The sequence below is a fragment of the Palaemon carinicauda genome, chromosome 40 (assembly GCF_036898095.1).
Source record: "Palaemon carinicauda isolate YSFRI2023 chromosome 40, ASM3689809v2, whole genome shotgun sequence".
Classification (NCBI taxonomy): domain Eukaryota; kingdom Metazoa; phylum Arthropoda; class Malacostraca; order Decapoda; family Palaemonidae; genus Palaemon; species Palaemon carinicauda.
Genome location: NC_090764.1, coordinates 10951232 through 10965103, shown reverse-complemented (window position 1 = coordinate 10965103; position 13872 = coordinate 10951232). Strand labels below are relative to the sequence as shown.

General features: G+C 33.8%; 1 pseudogene; it reads left to right on the top strand.

The window, feature by feature from the left end:
- Positions 1 to 6949: 6949 nt before the first annotated feature.
- Positions 6950 to 13872, top strand: part of LOC137631973 (uncharacterized) — a 44085-nt pseudogene continuing 37162 nt past the window's right edge.

Genomic DNA, 13872 nt, shown 5'->3' with positions numbered 1-13872 from the left:
CGCCAATTAATACAGGTTAGGGTCAAAGGACAAGGTCAAGTTTGAGCAAATGGTCGAGAAATAAGCTGCCGCGTTGGAGGTCTGCCCTCTACTGAGTACCCCTCTAGTTTTATATCTGAAGTTTTCAAATTTTGTTTTATTTTTCGATTACAATTTCTTATTACTTCATTTCTCTTTTACTGTATTGGGCTGTTTTCTATATTTTGGACCTTGAACATGTGGAAATTTGCTTTTCTAAATAAAGTACCATCTTGGCTTGTAATAATAATAGTAATAATAGTAATAATAATAATAATAATAATAATAATAATAATAATAATGATGATGATGATGATGATGATTAATAATAATAACAGAAATTACCTAACGTACAAACAAGTAAATTTTTTTCGAAGAAAAATATCCTTTGAAACCTATGTATATTTTATAGTATGAACAAAAGGTATCGTGAAAAAAAAGGAAAGTGATAATCTATATCTATCACGTAAATAACTGACATTCATAAGTTATTTTAATCTACCTACAGTTACCTAATTAGGTACTAATAACAGTTTAATTAGATGACAAGATAACACAATTAAATTACAAAAACTAAAAAAATATACAAAAGATAAAAATAAAAAACTATCATGTATCAAATTATAAAAGCAAAAACAAATACTCAAAAAATATAATATAACCGTTATAACGACGCAATATATTTCCGGTACAATAATATAGGACGCCATCTGCTTAAGAAAACGCCCTATGAAAAAAAACACAATATATAAAAACAAAAAAAAAATAGATGGTACCATTAGAGCTTTTACAACACCGTATCTCTCTCTCTCTCTCTCTCAGAGCAGGATGGATGGGGGCCTATTTAGCCAACAGGAGCAAACGCCCCCCGCCCCCGGGAAAGGGATCTATGCCCCCCTCCATAAAGGATCTGGTTCACTTTCCCCGGGATCCTCTATTCCCATAAAAGAGGAAGGTTATTCGCCCCACTGATGCGAGGACCAAATTATCTTAAGGAAGTCTGTGCACATAAATCTTCCGTGGCTTAAATATCTATCTTCATAAAATAAAGGGATATTCATGCGTTAAAAGGATGCTCAGGAGTCCCTGATAAGGATGTTTCTTTAAGGCTGGTTTTTCAGAGTGCTTCTTTTCCCATTATTTCAAACTAGTGTACGGGACCCGACAAAAATGACGGCTAAATATTTAGCCGTGCTTTTAGCTGGTTTTTCCAAAGTGCTTCTTTTCCCATTATTTCCAGCTAGTGTACGTAACCCGTCAAAAATGACGGCTAAATATTTATCTATGCTTTTAGCTGTTTTTTCAAAATGCTTCTTTTCCCATTACTTCAAAGTAGTGTACTTAACCCGTCAAAAATGACGGATAAATATTTAGCCATGTTTTTTTTTTTTTTTTTTTTTTTAAAGTGCATCTTTTCCCATTATATCAAGCTGGTATGCGCGACCCGTCAAAAATGACGTCTAAATCTCTAGATATGCATTTAGCTCCTTTTCAAAGTGCTTCTTTTTCCCATTATTTCAAGCTAGTGTACGCGACCCGTCAAAAAAGGACGGCTAAATATTTAGCGATGCTTTTAGCTGGTTTTTCAAAGTGCTTGTTCTCCCATTAGTGTACTCAATCCGTCAAAAATGAAGACTAAATATCTAGATATACCTTTAGCTGTTTGTTCAAAGTGCTTTTTCTCCCAATAGTGTACTCAATCCGTCAAAAATGCAGGCTAAATATTTAGATAAATATGCATGCAGACACACACACATAGATTCATCCCTTCCCACCACTCCCCGTTTCAAAAAACCAGTAGTTTCGGTAATTTCTGTACGATTGTGGTTTCCGAGCGTACCTCTCAGGGTAGCCCCCTCTCACAAGGGTATGACTACTCGCTTTTCCCTCTACCCGAGGTACAACCGAGGTATGACGCATGACCGAGTAGTCATACGTCTGACGACGACGTTGAACGTGACAGGCAATATATATGTATACGTATATATATACATATTTATTTAAATATATATATATAATATATATATATTTATATATAATATACAATATATATATATATATATATTATATATACATATATATAATATAATCAATATATATAATATATAATATACAATATATATATATATATATATATATATATATATATATATATATATATAGACACATAACTATTATATATGGGATATTATTAGAATTTTTTTTAGAAAGGTTCATCATATTCCAAGAAACTACAGTACTGTAGTAATGGAATTAATAGTTTGTTTTAAAATAAATCCTTTTCTGAAGGCAGTTTATATGAAGAAATGCAATACCTAACAACATATAACTACGATTTTATAATGAATGAGCCCTTGACTTTTTCTTCTGATTTCTAACAACCCAACTTTCCCAACAAAAAAGAGAAAGTAATCTTGAATGTTATAAATTGAAATAGACTAATAACTAAAAAACTCATTTGAATCTAAACAATAAATACGATGATTCTTTGAATTACCAATAAAAGTTAAATAAATCACATCCCTTTATCTGACATATCAAAGTGGGTTCTGGTTCTCCAAAATGTTGCATTAAACGTCTCTTGGAGACCGGCGGTATAAAATCATGCTTATTTATCCATTTGCCCTCGTACAGGCTGCTCTAGAGCGTCATCAGTGAGGCGAAGGAAGAGAGCAATATTATGCAGAGAGGAAAGAATGAAATATTGAAATAGATTCAGAGTATGGGACACATGATTGCTCGGCTGACTGCTATAGTCAATTTTTTTTAGCGAGGCAGATTTGCACCGACTCGTAGCGGTGCCCTTTTAGCTCGGAAAAGTTTCCTGATCGCTGATTGGTTAGAATTATCTTGTTCAACCAATCAGCGATCAGGAAACTTTTCCGAGCTAAAAGGGCACCCCTGCACCAGAGAAAATCTGCCTTGATAAAAGAAATTGACTATAGATATTTTAATATTCTTCATTCCGTTTGTATCTTTGATGTCGTTAGGTTAGATGTACTGCTGGATACAAGAATTCCAAGTACACATTTCTCTGTCACACTGTAACTACACAGCACGTTCTTGTGTGTAGCCTACACCCACGCGAAAGTTGTTTTAGTTTGAAGTTTCTCAGAGCGAGGTGTGTCAATAATTCCTGTGTCCAACTGGACATAGGTGAAAATTTTTATTTGAAATTGAAAATGTAGGTTCATTTACATTTTATTCGGAGCAAACATGTTTAAACATTAAACCACTTGCTGACATTTATCCCTTAAGCTAAAATAAATCCATCCCTTAGTTAAAATACTCATCAATCTTAATTAGCAAACAACAATAACATGCAAACAAAAATAACAGCAAAAGCAACAACAACAACACCACAAACAACAGCAACCATTACGTATAAGTCTACGGATAACGAACTTCACATTTAGATTACTCATCATCTATTTATGGGCGAGTCACTCTGTTTACCTCGAAGAATCCAAAATAAGGATGATTATTATAACGTCACCACTGAACCTTATCTTATTATCATTGTCAAATTACTCATATTGATAATAATAACAATAATAACAACAACAAAAACAACAACAACAACAACAATAATTATAATAAAAATAATAATAATAATAAACTCCCCCTTTCTTGTATACAAATATTCACGATGTCCATCAGGAGTTTATCATACAGTATTAAAATATCTTATCCAAGAAATCATTTAGATATGAACCTTTCCAAGACATTAGATAAATCCAACTATAATATGGGTGATAGATTCCAAATCCTAATCTCACGAAGGCTCTACCAATCTCCCTTATAGTAAAGAGCAATCTATGGGTGTGTGTATATATATATATATATATATATATATATATATATATATATATATGTATGTATATATATACACATATATATCTATTTATATATATATATATATATATATATATATATATGTGTGTGTATATATATATGATATATACATATATATACATATATATATATATACACACACACACACACACACACACACATATATATATATATATATATATATATATATATATATATATATATATATATATATATATATATATATATATGTATATATATATATATATATATATATATATATATATATATATATGTATATATGTGTATATATACACACACACATATATATACATATTAATTTCTTTTCGATCACTCTCAGCTTTCCCTGTTACTTGGGCAGGGGAGAGTAATCACACCCTGGTGAGAGGGGTTGCGTACGTATATATACCTAAATACTTAGCAGTCATTTCTGACGGGTCGCGTACACTAGTACATTGATAAATGCAATAAAACTGTAACGGTAAAAGTACAAATCTCAATCTCAATTTCAGCACCATTAAATAATTTCTCTCCAGCGACAGTTGAAACACAAAACCATCAGACCGGGAAGTGAAATTAATCACATAGATGTAGTATCAATGAAAAGTTGACATGATGAATTTTTAAGGAATCCAAATAACAGGGATTTTAAATGTCAGGAAAAGATCAAATGCCAGATTTAAAAATCTGAGGATAAATTATTCAGTACCAACCCCTTTCTCTCTGAGGTTTTAAGAAGATAACTCTGCTGTGTGTATTTTAACAATTCAAATTCCATTTAATTTTCTATTGTAATTTAATTGTATTTTTGACACAGAATACGTCAATATAAGAGGATGATACACGTGTTTACTTAAACCCAGTCAATAATAACATATGGAACTTCTTGGCAAAATGTTTCACATAAAAACGGAATAAGAAAAAGTTGAACGATAAGCCGAATAATTACGAAAATGTGAATCACAACAAGTGTTAATGTGGTAGAAGCTTTCAAAATCCATTAAAGGTTTATATATTCTCGTTGCCAATTGATTTTTCAAATAATACGTCGGCGGAGCAAAATGTTGTTTCAATATTCACCCGTTTCTTAAAAATGTCTTCTGAAATTATCTTGATACCAGATTTTAATTTGAAATAAAAATCTATGACTTAGTTTCTGATGATATATCATAGCAATGATCTATTGATAGATTAATAATTCGATTACTTATTTGATAAACTATTCTAGTATGTTTCATCAGTAGATAAAAACGTCAGTGTAAGTTGAACAGTAGAGTTTAAAAACAGAATTAAAGTAATCGTTATTATCATTCACTTGTAAAGGAAGCAGAAAAGAAACTATTTTAAATGATAATTGAAAACCATTCTTTTGTGCTTGACACTCAAAAATTAGATATATGAAAATGCACATATGAATATCATAAAATGAAGAATAGTCTATGCTAAGCGCATGCACATCTATGTACCGTTTTACTTTACAAAATAAACCATTAATACGAAATAAAATTTTACAGAGAGATTAAAACTGAATATCATATTTACAGCCAAACTCAGCTGAATCCTTCGTCAGGCTGGGAGGAGCGGAGAGAGGAAATGCCCGCTTTTGTTCCTTTGTTTGATGTCGGCTACTCCCAAAAGTTGGGGGAAGTGCCTTGGTAAAATAGATAGATAGATAACCAACATCCCAAAACACCTACAAAAATTAAACTCTCTTTTGGCGAGAGAGAGAGAGAGAGAGAGAGAGAGAGAGAGAGAGAGAGAGAGAGAGAGAGAGAGAGAGAGAGAGAGAGAGAGAGAGAAACCTGTATCTCAGGAATGATGCGAAAATAAATCAAGACCCCGAACAAGCACAATAAACGAAGCCATCCCATGAAAGATACTGAGGAAAGTATTGAAGACGGAGCCCAATACTTCCAAAAAGCGAGGGAGGAAAGTTGCAAGAGAAATATAAAAAGGAATGAAGCAACCGATTGAGCAATATCCCTTGAGAACATCCTCCTCATCCTCATCCTCCTCAGTCTCCTCTTTCCTCTTCTTCTTTTTTCGCTGGAATGTCTTAATCCCGAGAGGACATAAACAAACCTTTCGTGCGGTTGTCCAACTGATGTGCAGAGATAAACAATCGAATGATCTCCAGCGGACGTTGCTTTGCTAATCAATAATCTAATCAATTTGCTCGTAAACTCACTTACTTTCCTCACTTATTATGTACATCCATTAGCATGAAGTTATATATTGATACATACACTCACAAACACATACCACCCACATACATACATACATACTCATACACACACAAAATAAATATTTATATACATATATATATATATATATATATATATATATATATATATATATATATATATATATATATATATATATATAATTTACTTATTTCATACAGTTTACATTTACAGATCAGGAAAGAGATAAGACACAATGGAAAAATAAACGTGTGTGTATATGTATGTATGTGTATATATATATATATATATATATATATATATATATATATATATATATATATATATATAATGCATGTATGTATGTATGTGCGTGCGCGCTATCGTGTACATTTATAAAAAGCATTGAGAGAGAGAAAAGTCTAGTTATAGAGTAACATGAAAAAATACGGTAGTACGCTAATGTTCAGCTAAAAGCTAAAATAATTCTCAAGCATTTTCTCCCTTTCATTACCTTATTTACCGAGAATTTTTCCCCGGTAAAGAAAAAAAATAAGTAAAATCTCCCCTCTTAACAAGAGTAGAAAATTAAATTCACCGCACAGACGAGAGGTTACAAAAATGCTTGTGAACCGGAATTGTATTTTTCAAGTTCCCTCCTATTTATGCAAACCCACGATCTAATGAATGATCCTTGCGCGAGAATATCTGTGCGCGCAGAAGAGCCTCCAAGAGAGAGAGAGAGAGAGAGAGAGAGAGAGAGAGAGAGAGAGAGAGAGAGAGAGAGAGAGAGCAGAGCGTGTGTGTTCGTTCGTCCCCACCCGTCGTTTGATCTTCGAGAGAGGTACGAGAGTTTCAGTTCATCCGGTCAATAATTCAGCCGTTGTTTTCACCCAGGACAGCTGGTTTGCTGGTGCTGGTGTTGGTGCTGCTGCTGCTGCTGCTGTTATTGTTGCTGTACCTGCAGCTTCAGCAGCACCACCATCACCACAGGAGAAAGAGAGAGAGAGAGAGAGAGTGGGTGCTTTCGATGCGATAAGCGAACCTGGGATAATATATCCGCCAACTCTATTAACGCGGAATAAATGGAAGCCAGAAAGCGCCCGCTTGAGACAAAACAAACGCAGGCAGACCCGACCATCTTTTCCTTCCCGTTGTGTAGTGACGCGGCAACGCACATTGCCCGAGGGGGGGGAGGTTTGATCGTAGCCACTATAAATGTCACTGATTTCGCTCTAATTGATCGTCGGGAATCGTCTGTGCCAATGAGAACGTGGCAAGCGTGATCGCGCAAGACTAAAGCTGCCGTGTGATTGGCCCCAGGAGTCGCATGCGGTAGAAAATGGAAGTTCCAGCATAGTGCCTACCTGTGGTTCCTGGATTAGAAAACGAAGATTCAGAGGGGATTAATGCTTGGGAGTAGACAGGCGCAACCAGTCAGTCCCCTCTCTCTCGCGACGCGTGCTAGAGATATTTCGAACGGTGCTACTCCCTCGACCCGTTCACATAAATAAAAAAAAATTTGGCGCCAACGCCCCAGTGACAGATTAACAGAAATGGGGTGAATGTTACGCATTGCTGTCAAAATGGAAAAGGACATAAAATTCAAGAGTTGTGAAAATAAAAAGTTTTCCTAATTTACATGATAATGTTATTCGAAATATCAGCTGACACATTCTGAAAAATTATGCATATAGCTCACGCAAGGATGACAGAAAATGCTTCATTTAAGCGTATTAAGCCATACGAAAATAGTCTGTCCGATAAAGTAATTAGAGAATAGGAGCCATGGAAAGAGTGGGCTGGCTGTGTGAAATGTTGCACAGTTTGGAAGTGTTGAAGAAAGAGAGGTGGAGAAGAGTATCGAGGAGTTGTGGCAGCCGAAGGAGGAGTAGCAGCAGCAATAGTGGTGGAGGAGGCGGCGGCGGCGGATACCGTGGCGTGGGACTCTGTAGTGCTGGTGGCAGAGTGATGAATATAGCCTGTGTGGATTCACGCGGACCAGCGGCCTCTTGTCTCAGGTGTCGACTCTTCAGGAGGAAGCAGAGACTGCTCGCCTTCCTCACCGCCTCCACGGGGATTTCCTTCATCCTCCTCTTCCTGCACACGCCCTCTATCCTCCTGCCCCACAGGGGACTCCTCACTGTCGAGAGGGAATTGCCCGAGAGGTCCCACTACGTGAAGAAGGACATCCACCTTTTGGGCGATGCCAAGAAACAGAGTGTCGTTCGTGGTCAGTTGTTGAGACCTCCCGTATACAGAAACAGATACTACGGCCGAAAAGTGCCGTCGGATAAAAAGCCCACGGTGAAAATCGAGACTAACAGCCACGACATCTTCAGGAGCTACTTGGGCGGGGGCGATATAGTCAGTGCCGACTATTTCCGAAGGCCGAAGGGCCAGAAACAGAAGTCGTTCGAACGCAAACTCAATTTACTCGAGCTTCGTAACTTCAGAGCGTTTCCTGACGAAGGCGACGATGTAGACGAAAGCGAAAGGAGGAGAAGGAGGAATAGACATTTCGGTGACTTTGTCCCTAAGTTCGGGGACGAAGATGAGGGCGGAGGGGAAGCTAAGGAGGAGGAGGACGAGGAGGGTGAAGAGAGGTGGCCCCAAAGAGCTCAAAATGCCAAAGATGTCCTTAGAGTGCCTCAACGACATTACTTCCAGAATATCGATTCCGCCGCGAATGTTGAGGCTATCAGGACATCACGGACCCGAATTCAAAAGCTCTCGCAAAGCCCTTCAGGCGGTCCTCCAAGATTGGCTCTTAGCTCGAAGGAAGGAGGAGAAAGAGATGGTGGAGGAGAAGAAGGAGGAGGAGGAGGAGAAGGTAGTGAGGATCCCGAGGGAGGAGGAGAAAGTGGGATGGATAACAACGAGCTAGATGGATTCCATCACCTGATCATCGTCTTCAATTACAAGCGTCCTGCGTACTTCCCTTGGAGAACTACGAGGGACGAATGTGCCAATTATGCTACCAGGTAGGCAGTGGTTGTTTGGTTTGTTTGTTTTGGTCTGGTTTGTTTCTAAACAATTCAGATCTCATCGTTGTCTCCATATATTTACTATCTCTTAATCGACTACCAATATTATCACTTTCAATATTTTTTTTCTTTTATGAAACGCACACTTGCAATCTTACAATTTATAACATATATAAATCATCGTATATTTACATGAATAATTTTTTATTTTCCATATACTGTATTTACAATTGCAATTTTTACTATTTATCTAAATATGTTTTAAATCAAAAATATATTATCATCATTATAACAATGTAACTATTTTAATCGTTGTCACTATATTTTTTCTATCTTTTTGTCGCCCATCATTATTATCTTTATCATTATTATTATTATAACAATAATGGATATAATGAAAATTCCCATAAGAAAAATCAAAACATCAACAATTTATAAAACCAAATTAATAATAATGATCATAATTTTCCATCTTAGTCGACTATCAATATCATCATCATTATTGTTATCAATATTATCATCATTATTGTTATCAATATTATATCAATAATAGTTATAATCTAAGGTCAAATAATGTAAAAAATCAAAACAACAACAAGTATTATTATTATTATCATTATTATTATTATTATAATTACTATTATCAATAAAATCCGAATAATAAAATTTAAAACAACAACAACTACAATCGAATTGATAATAATAATAATAATAATAATAATAATAATAATAATATTAATAATAAAAATAATAATAACGAAAGTAAGGTGATTATTAAAATCAACAACAACAACTATAACCGAATTAATAATAATAATAATAATAATAATAATAATAATAATAATAACAAAAGTAAAGTGATTATAAAAATTAACTACAATAACTACAACCTAAGTATCAATAATAATAATAACAACAACAACAACAACACTATGTTTCATTTTAAATCGAAAAGAGCATCCTACTAAACTATCATTATAATCATTGTTATCATTGTTTACTCAAAATCAATTAAACCTGAACTTCCGTTGTTATTCACCCAATCTTTGCAAACTGACCTCGACATCAAACAGCGGTCCCACGTCGCCTTTCGAATCTTCGCTAAATTGATAATCAGCCGACGACATGTCGCTCGTAAACTGGGTGTTTGTTTATGCAATCGGATAAATGCGACGCTACATCAAAGGCAACACTGAATAGTCATTATCGCTGTTAATTATTATGATTCATTGATACGTGAAGCTGCGAATATTTAATAATCTATTAAGCATAACAATGACCCGTGTTTTATGTACATTGTCGCATTCTAGTCAAGGCTCATATGCTGAGTTTCGTAATTTTTAATTTTAAGGAAACTTCATATATACAGTATATATATATATATATATATATATATATATATATATATATATATATATATATATATATATATATATATAATATATATATATACAAACACACACACACACGTATATATATATGTACATAATTATATATACAGTATATATATATATATGCATATATATACATACACACACACACACACATATATATATATATATATATATATATATATATATATATATATATATGTGTGTGTGTGTGTGTGTGTATATATATATACATAAATATATAGATATACATATATATGTACATAAATATATATACTGTGTATACAATTATATATACAGTATATATATCCATATATATATATATATATATATATATATATATATATATATATATAGACACATTCAATATAAATTTAAAACTAATAAGTTCCCATTGACATCTTAATTAATGTCTTACCGCCTCATTAATATCTTTACCATACTGTTGGCACTATACAAGACATCATCATCATTCATTCAGGGACAGAAAACATAACTGCGAATTAATCATGTCAAATAACAAGCAATATGTTACCAACTTTTACAATATAGCAATGTAGCAGTGTTATACATTTTCAAAGTTCTTACCTCTTTAGAATGGAATACAGCGTAGACATAAATACTTTAGCATCAAAGATATTATATATATATATATATATATATATATATATATATATATATATATATATATATATATATATATATTCTAAATAAGCTACAAATACTAACTACCTTTTAGTATAGAATTCTTTCTGCCACTGGATTACAGCCCCAAGAGAAAATTCTTTTCATGGAAATGATTCAACCATTATTAATCAAGTGGAGCGAATTCTATATTTAAAACGTCTTTGTGACTTGATAATTAAATATACAGTATATATATATATATATATATATATATATATATACATATATATATATATGTAGTATATATACATATATATACATATCGTGATATATGTAAAATGAGTATATGACTGAAAATCTACAACGGAGCTCAGAACATGAATAGTAGTCCCGATCGTCTAAATTAATCACAGAGACCAGAGATGAGTAACAATTTTATATCTACCAAGACTATAATCATTAATAATAACAGCCAAGCTACAACTCTAATAAGAACAGCAAAACGCTACAAGCCTAAGGGCTCCAACAGGAAATGCAGCCCAGTGCGGAAAATAAAGACAAAATTATACATTAAACTATAAATGAATAAATGAGAAATTATAAAATATATATCGATAAGAGTAAAAACGTTATATAAATACTTTATATATAAACTATGAAACGATAGGTATGTCAAACTGCTCAACAGAAAAGGATTGGCAATAAATTTGAATTTCTGAAGTTCCACATTTGCGGGTGCTCTTCCGAGAGGGGACAGCTCTTCTGAATTAACGCAGAAGCTGGATTAATCAAGGAAAGACCAAGGTCATTAACCTGATTTATTAACAATCTTCTGCATGTCTCTTAGGTGGCATGCATGGTCAATTAAGCACGCTGATTTGAGGTAATTATCAAGTTAACGCGTTTAAGGTTTAAAAGCTACTCATTAATAGCACAAGTAAGAGACAGTGACATTGTTCTAGCAAGCAGGACAATGCCTAGAGACTGACCATATATGCATACGATCAGCTCCCAAGTCCCCTCTCTATCCAAGATAAGACCATGGATGGCTAGGCAATGGCTGCTGACGACTTAGCAAGTAGATCTATAGGCTCCCCTTTCCTTATTTCACTAGGATGGTGAGGTTGCAGCCACTAAAAGAAATTACCGAATTTGAGCAGGACTCGAACCCCAGTCTAGAGATCAAAAGTCAGGGACGTTACCAAATAGGCCAAATATGAATATAATTTCAACAATCTCAATATCTGCGGAATTATGTCAGATGAAGACTCCATATTCGGTAAGCATAATCACTAATAAAGGCAAGGTGCAATGTAAGGTTAATAAGTTCCCAGAGAATAGAAGGTCTTAAAGGAATTTAACCAAGATTATAACTTTTGAATTAATCAGATATTTTTCAGATTTGGAATTCGAATCTAGAAAATGCAACTAAAATGCATATCTACAGCAATGGAAATGCTAAGCACAAAGCCTACTGCTATGTCAAAGGTCAAAATAGGATTTTGACGTTAACCATACTTTTTAAGCCCTGTGAGATTGTAATTTCAAGTTGGTATGAGCATTTCACAACTGAAGGTGATAGGCAAAGCAAAGTCATACTTGAAAGAGCAATAAAAATTTAACCTTGACCTTATATTAGAACCTCCAAAATTGCATTCATGTTTCGCTACTGTAGCTAATGTGTAGAACGAGAACACCACCAAATAAATTAACCTCTGACCTACATCTTGAACTGTACGAAATACATTTTTCATACGAACCTGCTGCCTCTACAAACAAAGCCAATATTCCGGGTCAAATCAATGTAACACACGAAGACAGACGCTCCAATACACAATCAACTTTGACTTGAACTACATAAGATCAATTAATAGACATTTACAATACTCTAATGATGTTGATGCACTGAGTGAGGTCAAGTTCAAGATCATCTTAGGCAAATAGATAAACATAAACATTTTAGTTAGCTACTCTAGTGCTGCATCTCGTCCTCCCTCCGAATCATTATAGCAATTGATTAACATTTCTTTAATACTTCCGAAGGCTGTCGTATCGTATTAGCAACGTTCATGCCTGAATATATATATATATATATATATATATATATATATATATATATATATATATATATATATATATATACATATACATATATATATATATATGTATATATAATACATATATCAGCAGCCGTTACTATTCCACTGCAGAACAAAGGCCTCAAATATGTCCTTCCGCTTGCGTCTGTTTATGGTCTTTCTGTGCGGGTCCATACCAGCAAACTTTTTTTAGTTCATCGTCTTCTATTCCTTCCCCTACTTCTTTTACATTATCTAGGGACCCATTATGTCACACACACACACACACACACTATATATATATATATATATATATATATATATATATATATATATATATATATATATATATATATATATAATCATAACGCTGAAACAAAGAAAAAGAAGTTACAGCTCACATATCCAGTGCGAACTTCAGTTCAAAGTCGACGACAATGCTCGCGAGCAAATCCACAATATTTATCAACTCAATAACTTAATGCCGCATAACCTCTATGTGAACAGAATAAAAAAAGGGAAGCGAAGTCTGCGCAACACTGGTGTACTGCTTCCTGCAATGACAATAATGCACAAGTTTCCCAATCTCTCTCTTTATTATTATTATTATTATTAGTAGTAGTAGTAGTAGTAGTAGTAGTAGTAGTAGTAGTAGTAGTAGTAGTAGTAGTAGTAGTACCCAAGCTACAACCCCAGTTGGAAAAGCAAGATACTATAAGCCCAATGGCTCCAT